The following is an 11,451-nucleotide window of genomic DNA, read 5'->3' as shown; positions in this document are numbered from 1 at the left end:
TACTAATTTCAGACGACCTCTGCAAAAAAATCTGAAAAATGACTGCATGAAAATGTGAATCAAATGTAAGTAAGTATGACGTTATTAATTAAGTATGAAGAAGAGAAAAATCTTTATGTTTACGATATTATTTATTATTATTAGCAATATACTTGCTCAGAGATCTTTATGCTTATGTAAGTAAGCTGCGTAAATTACATAATATGTAGTATTTCAATTGGTATCCTTCGATGTTCCCCACTTGGTCCAAAAGTCAATGTATTTTTTTATTATTTACTAGCATTGTGGTCACCATCGTAACAAAAAATAATTAAACATCTTCGCTTAGAATATTTTGCTGTACTCAGTCGAGTAAACAATAGACCGATCACTCGAATCGATAGTTTTTGCGATGACTTGTGGCCACGCAATCAAATTAACTTTGACCTTCATTAATTTGTAAAAACAAGAAACTCACTACGTTATCTGAGTCATTCGGTTGAATGTAATGTAACAAACTATTCTAAACCAAGAGATTAACAGTTAAAATGATAAATCGTTATGGCAGACCAAGTTTTCGCACGGACTTAAACAAACCTCCAAGAACACAAAAAGACATAGCAATTTGTCGTTACGCTTGTTTTTATAAATTAATTGCACAAAACCACTTACAACAAGAAAATCTTAAACTCTTACGATTTATGTCGCTGAATCCGGAACGCTCAGCCATTTGTTTATTTTATATTTCCTGTTTTTAATGAAATGAACTATATTTGTCAACTTACTAACTATGAAACGACCGCGTAATATGGTTCTACATTCTGCTCTACTATGACATATTTTTATATCAAGCCAGCGGATTGTAGAGTCATGATATACCGTCATTGTAGAGAGTGTCATTAAAACCCAATCAAAACGTTAAGATTTAAATAATTAAATTCAATAACAAGCATAGAAATTCCTAGGTTAATTAACAAACATCGTATAGTCATTAATATCATCCACAAGTGAAAATTAATAGCCAAATAGTTTCCATATTTTGATACTTGTACTGCGCGTTGAATTCTTTTATACGTTCTTGAACTTGATTAGATATCAACGCACAGTACAAGCCTCCGGAAAAAGAATGACAGCGTGATTTATTTGAGTACTTAAGGACATGGCTTGTTCGCAATTTTAATTCAACAGTGTCAGTTTAGGTATCAGGATTATTCATTTGTATGCAGGATACGAGGACAAGACATTTTGCTTAAAAAACTTCTATGCAGTAACATCGCGTCTTGTTCGTGTAATAAATTCTATTTCAAAAGACAGAAATAAATTATTACTTGGACTTTAACTGGGTGATGTGATAATATATGAGTAAGTACACTGAATATTTATTAGGGCCTTAACGTGGAAATATAGGGTTTCTGAACCTGAAAGTACAGAACTGGCACTTGGCTGCGTTCCAAATAACAAGTCCACAAAGCAACGTTTAAATTCGTTGCCGTGTTTTTTTTACAATTATTCTCATATTTTGTAAACATTATCGGGGTTGCATTATCTTAGAGTTGTGACTTGTGATCTTGTTTTACATTAGCTTATTCTTAGACCTTTGTAGATATTTCTATGTAGTATTGAGTGTGCTTATTTAAACGGCAGGCATTTGACCTGTGTATTGATAAGCGAGCAATAGCCGGGATACCGTATCAGTGCGAGCCCTAGGTATTTAATTCTGGGCGGTAAATAACAATGCTTTGATGTTGTTTGCGCAGCACATAACAACAAAGAGCGCGTTCGCACTGCAGTGTTGATCATAAAACTTGTAAACAAAGTGCAATACAACTTTTCCGTTGATGATAAAAGTATCTAAATTAAAGGTCATTTTACTTATTTTAAGGTTCCGTAATTCAAGAAAAAACGGAACCCTAATTGGATCACCCGTGTGTCTTTTTGTCCGTCCGTCCGTCTGTTGAGAGTCTTTGACCCAAGTGATCATACATTATCCTTATAAAGGACTTGTTGTGAGAATCTCAAAAATATAATTGCTCTAATTTTAAATTAAATAATTTCGAAGTTAAGAAAATAAACGAAAATATGCCATTCCCCCAACTCTTTTTCCGAAATTTTGAAGAAGAAAATACTCAAAATATTTCTATCCCTGACTTATTTTTACTTGCTAGACAGTCATTCTATACAACACCTTCACTTAATTTTTAACTCTAGCGATAATTGCCGTTGTTTGTGTGTAAGAAGTATTTCTCTCTCTCCTTCTTGTTCGGCCGCTATGGCGAATAGATGTGTTTAATTTCAGACACGGCTTTTTAGGGTTCCGTAGTCAACTAGGAGCCTTTATAGTTTTGCCATGTCTGTCCGTCTGTCTGTCTGTCCGCGGGTAAGCTCAGAGACAGTTAGTACTAGAAAGCTGTAATTTGACATGAATGTACATATCAGTCACGCCGACAAAGTAGTACAATAAAAAAGTAAAAATATATATACAGTGTGGTCATGTAATTAAGAACGATTTGAAGTTCCAGATTATTTTTAACTAAATCATGTCATGTGTAGTCGTGGTTCCTTCTTAGAAGTAACTAGTTACGTTATGAAATAGCCTCATGTATAGAGCAAACGGGATTAAGAATAAAGAATAAAATTGCTGACAATTTTTAACAAATTTTGTTTTTATTCTCTTTAGTAACAAATTAAAATAGTAATGAAGCTGGACAAATAATTAAGAACGATTTATTGAACTGCTCGAAAGTTTTTTTATTTGAAACTTAGATTAACTAAATCACACTAACGTGAAGTTTGTACACAAAAAAAAAGCAATTTAATACATTTTAACTAAAATTAATAGTTAGTAGCATGTCCACGGCTTTTTATTACTGCCTTACACCGGCGAGGCACTGAATCTATCAATTTTTGACATTTCGCAAGAGAGATAGAGTTCCATTCTTCTAAGAATACGTCATACAGTTCTCTTAAATTGCCACACTGTCGATTTGAAACCTTTTTCTTGACTTCGCACCAAAGATGCTCTATTGGGTTAAGATCGGGGCTGTTGGCTGGCCAATCTAAGACAGAAACTGATTGCGATGTGAGGAATTCCTTAACGGTACGTGCAGTATGCTTGGGATCATTGTCATGCAGGAATGTCCAAATAACCGGAAGCACGCCTTCAGCATATGGTAACATTGTTTCTTCCAGTATGTTTTTGTATTGAAATTGATCCATGTTTCCTTCTATCAGCCTAACAGGTCCAACACCATGTCCAGAAAACATCCCCAAATTTTCACATTTCCTCCGCCATGCTTTAAAGTCACTTTTGTGTACTTTGGGTCGAATGCTTTATTTGAAGGCCATCTTACATATCGTTTGCCATCAGAACATACCCTATTTATTTTTGTCTCGTCAGAAAAAAGAACGTTTTTCCACTGTCTGACTGTCCAGTTTTCATATCTTCTTGCAAATGCAAGCCGGGCTTGCCTATGACACCGTTTCAACATAGGCACCTTCCTTGCTATCCTTCCGTGCAACTTTTCTTCTACCAAACGCCTTCGAATAATGCGTGCCGAGATTGCTGAAGGGTTGTTTTCGCCAAAATATTTTTTTCTTAACTCATTAGACGGTATTAGACCCTTTAAAAGGATTTTGTTTTGCCAAACGAACGATATTTCGATCATCTCGACGAGATGACTTTCTTTGTCTAGGTACACGCGGAACATTTGAAGTAGTTTGATACGTGGCAAAATGCTTTATGGCGTGGAAAACCATAGTTTTTGAACATTGCAGATGATCGGCTATGTGTTTATACGACCAATTCTTGTCGCGAAGTTTTAGTATTACTTCTCTTGTAGATTTATCACAACTTTTATTTTTCCCATTGTTTTTATATGAAGCAATCGCCCTTAAGACTTTTACGGCACTAAATGGCGCCAAAATTATTCGAATAATAACCTAAAACCACAAAGCGGCCGTCCGTTCTCTATATAAATTTGAATAAAAAATAAACTATTCAGCGTTCTTAATTATATGACCAGCCAGTAAGTAGTAATACTAGGTTTAGATGTAATGTATAAAGTTTATATATTTATTTTTTAGCCAATTATATGTATAAATAAATTTACCGCTAGTACGGAAAAGTTTTACGATACCGAGAGAAGTACAAAAATATACATGCAGTTAGTAACACTTGTCAGTTTGAAAAAATCTTCTCTATAAAAAATCGTTCTTAATTATATGACCACAACTGTATATCAAATTTACAAGGAAATTATAGCGGCTAAGATTGCTTGAGAATTATTAGTAGTTTAAGAGTAAATAGCAGCCTAAGGTATGAAATATACCTAACTTGGAAGATTCAGTACACAATACGAAATCCTTAGAAAAATATTATTTGATTTTTTCGTAAAGGCTACGGAATAATAGACTAGACACTGCTACAAAATAATCAAGACAAGCTTTTAAATACTTATATGAATTAGTTGAAGTATGTTTCGGAACTGAGCTGTGGTGGCCTAGTGGTTTGACCTATCGCGTCTCAAGCAGAGGGTCGTGGGTTCAAACCCCGGCTCGCAACCCTGAGTTTTTCGAAATTCATGTGCGGAATTACATTTGAAATTTACCACGAGCTTTGCGGTGAAGGAAAACATCGTGAGGAAACCTGCACAAACCTGCGAAGCAATTCAATGGTGCGTGTGAAGTTCCCAATCCACACTGGGCCCGCGTGGGAACTACGGCCCAAGCCCTCTTGTTCTGAGAGGAGGCCTGTGCCCAGCAGTGAGACGTATATAGGCTGGGATGATGATGATGATGATGTTTCGGAAGAGTTGCGACATTTAAATCTGTCGCCGGCGCCGCCAATTCGAAAACTGAGTGCGTTTCGGTTTCGGTGTTAGTGCGTTTTCAGGCCAAAGGGTAACGGCCGATCTGTACCGCTCCTCTCCAACTGTGTCGATGAGTTCAGCAGCGCTGCGTAGGCGCAGTCTTGACGAACATCTGTGGATGCTGGTGATAACTTCAAATCTATAACACCAATTTAAAATTCCAATTTGCGAATATTAGTTTAGCTTTATTTTCTAGAGTTTAAATCTTTGAACATATGACACGTGATATTTTCACATTATGTTTTGTTTGTTCGCAATGAAGAGCGAAGAGAAATAAACATGCCACTAATAATAATATGATAAAATAATAATAATATTGATTTATTCAGAAAATTTGCGGTACAATATAAAAAATACAATCTTTTGATAAAATCTACGTAACACGTGTGCCTGAACTAAGGTTACTGAGTGATTTACTACTTTTATTTTGTTGATTTACTACTAATTGATTTATTTTTTTTTGCAAAATCGGTTTTGCGATATATGCGCGCAAAATAATGTGGCATGTTTATTTTGGCTTGCTTGTTGTAGGTACTTTTTTATACAGTTGTTTTTTGCAACTACCCCTATCTTCCTTGCTAGTACTGCCGCCAAGCAGTAACGCTTGCGTTGCTGAGCTACGACGTGTAGATACTGCCGGTAAAATTACTTGGGCCTGATACTGTGCCCTATCGTTGGCATTTGGCAATGCTCGGGCAATCCTCTAGTGCTACAGGTGTCCATAGTTGTTGGTTCTTATTTACCATTGGGAGACTCATTTACTCATTTTCCGCCTTATTTCATTAAAAAGTTCTGGGAATTCTTATTGTTCGCTATCACTTTAAAGCTTGTCGCACCCGTAACCGTTCGGCACCGGATCGGCGCCGTCTCACCTCATCTGCTCTCCGTCAACCAGGCGTCAACCATACGCAAGCACGTAACGGAATCGGGACAGCACCTCCCAGCGGCTACGGCTAGGTGACATCGCGCTTACGGCTGGGCGAGAGCGCGCTTAAAGCGAGGCGGCATCGCGATTGAATTGAAACTGTAAGAGAGACAAGCGGTGGGTCGTCGGCGGGGTAACCGCCGGGTTAACTATGGCGGTCTGCGCACCGTCCCCGTTCCGGCGGCGAGACGCAAGCGCGGCGGCGGCCCGACGTAAGCTCATTGACTGCGAGTTGCCCGCACGCCTCTTGCGGATTACTAGCTTGTGTCGAGGCGAGGCGATGCTGTTCCGATACCGATATGTGTGTTACAGTATGGAATTTCTTACAAAGAATACTGGAAGGCTCGAGTTGAGGCGGCGCCGATCCGGTGCCGAGCGGTTACGAGTGTGACAACCTTAAGTCGCTAAGCGAGTGCACAGATGCTTGGCCCGCCGCAGGTTTTTTATTTATTTTCCTCAATCAACCACTTATCGGAACTCGAAAGCGGTTACGGATTACGGCCGTCGTTGCCTTCAGGGAAACAAACAAATTGGAATCTGTATACTGTTTAAAGCTTATAGGTACTTATATTATCATAAGATGAGTTTTTCGTTATATTATAACTTCGCTATGTAAGTGTTCATGAAAATCAAGTAGTTGAACAATCGGCAATATTCGGCAAGCGTTCGGCGAACCTCCTGTTTTGGTTGCACGACTGCTGGCTATTGTTTAATATTGTTTAGCGACTACCTTTTATCTCCTATAAGGAAAAGTTAATCTGGCACTGCGACATGCATGGACAGCCAATTAATTAAAGACCCAAAGGATCCTTTCGTAGCTGGTCGGTGATTAAATATTTAAATTTGATATGTTAGGTGCAGGTACACGATAACAATAGGGCTATCAGTTCTAAGAACTCATATAGTTAACATCATATAAACCATACATAGCTACAGTTAGCGCTCATCAATTCAATTAAACTTACCTTTTTAAGCAAACAACATTGTATTTAGTCAGTCGCAATCATCATCATCATCCGCTGGAAGACATCCATCACTGTTGAACAAGGCCTCCGCCTTAGAAAGGAGCAATAAACAACTCGCCACTTGCATCCACCAGTTACTAGCAACTGTGAACATATATACATAGATAAATGTAATCGCATAAAGAATTAGGAACCTAAGTTTTCTGTTGGGCTGCTTTATAAAATAAAGGATATGCCGTACAAATCATACGTAGAGATACCTAATATTAAAGTTTCGAAAAGTGTTGACTTATAACGACTCTATTCAACTTTTAATATACTTACCTCTAATTTATTCCAACCATCCTGTAATTGTGATCAGATACGGCCACTTGTTCTCTAATGAAGTTGGTTATATCACATGTGCAGAATGATAAGTGGGACTTAATTCTTGGTCGGAGAGATTTATGTGCTCTTTGTCAATGCTACAGTCGTCCGCGCAAGACGAATGCTCACGATTTAGTCTCCTGCGCAGACTAGACACTTGAGGAATCTTACATAGCGCACTGTTCTAGTGTGAAAACAAGAAGTTACCTATGGCGTCCTGATACATTAAGTCAATTTACGAGATTCGTTAGTTAAAGATAGCAACATTATAATTTTAGTGAGAAATTAACATCTTACTCTATAAATTTAACTGCTTGCTACTCAGGTCCTCTACATATAATTACGAAAATAATATGTCTAATACTTTAATAATAGATACATACAAATACAGTAAGTATTTGGTCATTCATAAATTAGGAAATAGGTATTTAGCCAAATTGTGAAAAGTTAAATTATTGTTGATAAAAGATATGACTTACACACACACACTGACTGATACATACACTGATATATTTTCTCGATTTGACGTAGATATAACTTGTTAAATATTACGAAAACGAAAACTAATATAATAATAGGTATATTTAATATAGTATAAGCTATTTATTTTGCTTATAAAAATATCACAGGCCTTTTTGAAGACAAAATGCAACATATTAGAGTATACAGTTAAAGATAGTGCATGTAAGAAAATACGTTTTACTGATTAATTATAATGATTGATGTTATCTAGTAGTAACTGCTGTTACTTAATGATCGCTATAAAATGTAGGATTTTCCGACTAAATAGTTTAATCAAATATGTATCTACTATTTGACGTAAAACGTGTAAATGAAATTACTTACGTATATACTTGTGTAAGGACTGCTAACCATCAAGACGTCTATATACTTTACAAAATCAATTTCAAGTAGGTACGCTAATATATTTCATATGGTGTAAGTATTTAAGTATTGCACGCTTTTTCAATTTATTTCAAGGCCCCTCGTGCATCTTTATTATTTACTTAGATTGCTTACCTATAGGAAGCTCATTATTACCTAAAAAAAAAACCGGCCAAGAGCGTGTCGGACACGCGCAAAATAGAGTTCCGTAGCCATTACGAAAACATTAAGTAATATTTTTCTAAGGATTTCGTATTTTATACGGATATTCTTCCAAGTTTAGGTATATTTTACACCTTAGGCTGCTATTTACTCTTAAACTACTAATAATTACTTAACTTAGCCGTTATAGATTTCCTTCAAAGTTTGATATACTTATTACCATCCTGATTTTTTTTTTAATTTCCACCCACCGGCTTAGATTTTAGAGGTAAGAAAATGATGAAAACGGGGGTAGTTGTGTGCCGGTGTCAGTTTCGTCGGGTAGTCGCAGTGCGCGTGTTGCAGCAGCCGCTGAGTCGCGTTGCTTCGAAGACGAAGGGTTACGGATTAGCCCGAAACATGTCGAGCTAAACTCGATTTAAGACGTGAGTTATCCGTGTCAATATATTTAATATGGGGGGGGGGACGCTCGATTTTCATTAAAATTTGCACTTTTAAGTTGAATATTTCGCAAAAAAATCACTGAATCGAAAAATCGTCGTAGCAAACCCCTAATGGTTTTAAAAGAGCTATCCAATGGTACGGCACACTATAGGGTTGGATGAGAAAAAAAAATTACCCCCACTTTACGTCTATGCGAGGTACCCTAATTTTTTTTTTATTTTTTTATTGTACCATTTTATCGGCATAGTTTACATATATATCCGTGCAAAATTACAGCTTCTAGCATTGATAGTCCCTGAGCAACGCCGCGGACGGACAGACAGACAGACAGACAGACAGACATGGCGAAACTATAAGGGTTCCGTTTTTGCCATTTTGGCTCCGGAATCCTAAAAAGCGTAGTTGAGGTAGAGAAATGTGTAGAGTTAGTGAGAGGTAGAGAAAATAACCCTCCTTTTCACGCAGTATGGTAAAAATTACCTAGTGGTTGCTTACATGGTGCTTAATTATTATTTTCGTTATGAAATCGTTTATTGCATGACCACAGGTATATAAATAAGATCTTCGTGTGTCCTTTTATGATATGTTTTTTTATCTGATCTTTTATTTATATTATTTATGGTTTATAGTTTATTTTTTCTATTTACCTACGTATGTAGGATGTGTACTGGTAAAATATATATTTTATCAAATGTGTGTATCAGTTAGGTTAGGTTAGTAGGTAGACGCTAGTGATAATATCAAAAACAGAATAGCAATGGAAGGAAGAAATCCTACGTTCAAAATTACACGTTTATTTGCTTATTTTAATCACAAAGTTATCATTTTTATAACATGTTTTCTCTAGATTGCAGGCTCAATGTCTGCAATTTATTACACGATTAATTTGTTTTTTTCTTTTTATGTATAATACGTATTCCTTATCTATTTCAACTGAAGGCAGCCAATCTCCTTATATTAAGAGGGTGTAACGAACCCCTCCAATAAAAAACTTTTTTGCCTATCCTAACTAACCTACTCTACCAGCTCAAAACTAAAAGCCCAAAGTTCGACCTAAAGTTCAACCTCCTGAAGCTAACTGGTAATTAAATCAAAAGCTCCTAAGCTCAAGCTATGACCTACCTATATACAGCCTACCTATATAACTAGAGCTTATGAGTCCTACTGAGATGTCTGAAACCTACTATATGATAGCGCGATGATGTGAATTGGCCATGTGATCGTCTAGTGGTTGTCTAGTGCCTAAATAAAATGATAGACCCTTCGTTGTGTCCGTCCTAGGTAACCCATACGGTACTTTTAGTGAAAGGTGAAGATTGGTGGTACAGTATTTAATTTAATAACACTACCTATCGCCTTATATGATCACCCTGAGAGAGAGGAGCCTACTGCTCAAGACTTGAGAGTTGATAATTTTGGTAATTGCGTGGTTATGAAGTGGTTAATTAGTTAATAGTATACAGCAAATCTCATCTGCCTATCAATTCTAATTTTTAGCTATGTTAGTTCCACAGCGGTGGGATTCTAGACTCAAATGCAAGCTCAAATGTTGTATCTAGGTAAAGTATATAATCACCAGCAATAATGCTTGCCAGTTGTTTGTAGATGAAATATATTTTCCTTTCCTATAATGTATTAATGCACTATGTGTTAGGTTTATTCTTACTTTAGCTTGTATTTGTATTGATTGAATACTCATGAAGAATTATAGGATTTATTTAGAAATAATCTACATCATCACTTTCAACGATTAATTATAAGCTTGAGGTTAATGTAGAAAGGGTTAATATATATATATTATATGTATAAACCCCCCCTTACCTCCCACCGTTTATAGACCGGGTTAGTAGATAATAAATCGGGTATTCTTATCTTACCAAGTAAAGGCAGATTGTTAGATTTGCAGGTAAGTAGTATTCATTCACTACCTATAGAATACCAGCCAACTTAATATCTATTGGATGGAGGTAATGGTCTTCCCGTCTGTACAGTTAAACACAATATGAGTTACTCACTTTAAGAATACTGCAATTAATTATATTATTGTTTTGTAAGAATCTGTCGATAGCAGATAGTTTATACATTTATGATTAATTCAGTCTGGCTCTCAGTACATGAATAGCGTTCCCCTGTCAAGAATAGAACTTTGCTACATGCCTAGCTTTGACCAAATATAACACATAAATGTCGAGAATTTTCTTTGAATGGAATTATCAGTAGGTATCCATAATTGTGTCAACATCAGACATAGAAACTTTAATAGATTATTTTATCATTAATTTTCTATTTTCGTATTAGATGTCCCTAAGCGCTCCTTAAATCTAGACTTAATTCTAATCTTAAGATTAGGCAAAATCGCGCACCGTGCGGTACTCTCCCTAGGAATCACTATCCGACCGAATGGCCAGTTCAGTCAGACAACGATCCCCAAGCGAGTCCCCAGCAGCAGCATCATACATTCACCGGCGAATTTCTAATGATAACCGTTAGTTCCCTACAACGCCCTATAAACCGAACGCGTGTTAACCTAGACGACGTACGATCAAAACCTAACGGACCTTGCCTAGTTCTGGTCTCCTAGTACAATAAAAGTGGTAAAACCTACCAAACTCATGAAGTTTGGTTTTACGCCCTATAAACCTATGAAATACCGCCTAGTAAATACCTTCCCTACCACAAACCTATTCAACGTACCTAGATGCCCTAACAAACCTAACCTTGTATCGATCTACCTAGGCCCTAGGCTAAAATGTAATACTTACGTCCCAAAACTAGAGATGGCGAGCACCTCACATTTATTTTTAATTGCGTGGTGTGTAATGTTCAAAGTTTTCCGGAATGACAGGGAAAACTGCTA

This window comes from Choristoneura fumiferana, chromosome 18, assembly GCF_025370935.1.
Source record: "Choristoneura fumiferana chromosome 18, NRCan_CFum_1, whole genome shotgun sequence".
NCBI classification, from domain to species: domain Eukaryota; kingdom Metazoa; phylum Arthropoda; class Insecta; order Lepidoptera; family Tortricidae; genus Choristoneura; species Choristoneura fumiferana.
This window is presented reverse-complemented; position numbering follows the sequence as displayed.